Raw genomic sequence first — 826 nt, 5'->3', positions numbered from 1 at the left:
TATAACCGGCCAATCCCGGATGACTCCGCCTCACCAATCAACTTTCGTACCTTGGCTCCTAACAACTTCGAAATCCACCCCGCTCAATTCGGGTTGATTGAGAAGGATTGTTTTAGTAGTATCATTGATGAGGATGCCCATGCTCACCTTAGGAAGTTCAAGAGTAAAATTGCAATAATGAAGAGAAATGAAGTGCCGGTAAACACCTTGGGGTTGATGTTGTTTCCCTCTTCTTTGAGAGACAAGGCAAACCGGTGGCTAAACATTCATCCCCCAAATAAATTCAGTACTTGGGATGACTTGGCCAAAGCTTTCTTTACCAAGTACTTCCCCTCTTCTAAAGACCGACACGCTCCGAAATGAAATCACCGCATTTCAACAAGAAGATGGAGATTCTATGGGAGAAGCTTGGGATAGGTTCCGAGACCTTATAACCGTTGCCACATCATGGAATTCCCGAATGGTACATTACTCAAACGTTCTTTCAAACTCTATTGCCAAGAACTAAGGAAATGCTAAATGCCTCAGCGGGGGGAGGATTTTACCATTTGGGAGATGCCGAAGGCTTGGCCCTATTCAAGAAGATGGTTGACTCTGAAGCTAATTATGGGTCAAGAGGGAATGCTTTGAGGAGAAGTAGCCGTTATCCTCAAGGGAATTTTTCATATTCTAATTGCGAAACAGATGCCAAGCTAGATATTCTCATAAAGAAGTTCAAGGAAATGACAAGGAAACAAGTGAATCAAGCTAGTGGCTCCTATGGTCCTCCCATAGAGGAGGTTGTTTAAGGACCTTCTTGTGAGTTGTGTGGAGGGATGGGTCACAC

The 826-nt window shown here is 44.1% G+C and overlaps 1 non-coding gene across 1 annotated transcript; it reads right to left on the bottom strand.

The window, feature by feature from the left end:
* Positions 1-349: 349 nt before the first annotated feature.
* LOC141644970 (small nucleolar RNA R71) lies at positions 350-454 on the bottom strand. Its single transcript, XR_012544568.1, has one exon. It is a non-coding gene; the product is annotated as a small nucleolar RNA R71 (small nucleolar RNA).
* Between the last annotated feature and the right edge of the window lie 372 nt (positions 455-826).

The sequence above is a fragment of the Silene latifolia genome, chromosome 2 (assembly GCF_048544455.1).
Source record: "Silene latifolia isolate original U9 population chromosome 2, ASM4854445v1, whole genome shotgun sequence".
Taxonomy (NCBI): domain Eukaryota; kingdom Viridiplantae; phylum Streptophyta; class Magnoliopsida; order Caryophyllales; family Caryophyllaceae; genus Silene; species Silene latifolia.
This window is presented reverse-complemented; position numbering and strand designations above follow the sequence as displayed.